The following is a 282-nucleotide window of genomic DNA, read 5'->3' as shown; positions in this document are numbered from 1 at the left end:
GCCACGTCTTTTTCGGTAAACGTGGCATATGCCACGTGGTGCCATTTCGCATCACATCACATGGGCGGCTTCCTTCGACCGCTCGTGGTCGCGCTCCTCGCGCTGGCGCTTACCTGCATGGCCCTCGGCCAAGATTCGCTGCATGACGTCGACTTCCTCGAAGACTACTTCTACGTGGAGGACGTCGATGTCGTCGTCCAGACTGCGCCCGTGCCGGAAGGCCTTCCCGTCGGACGCATCGAGCTCACCCACGACCACCTCCAGCCGTACATGGACCTCATC

The sequence above is a fragment of the Saprolegnia parasitica genome, assembly GCF_000151545.1.
Source record: "Saprolegnia parasitica CBS 223.65 unplaced genomic scaffold supercont2.569, whole genome shotgun sequence".
Lineage (NCBI taxonomy): Eukaryota > Oomycota > Saprolegniomycetes > Saprolegniales > Saprolegniaceae > Saprolegnia > Saprolegnia parasitica.
This window is presented reverse-complemented; position numbering follows the sequence as displayed.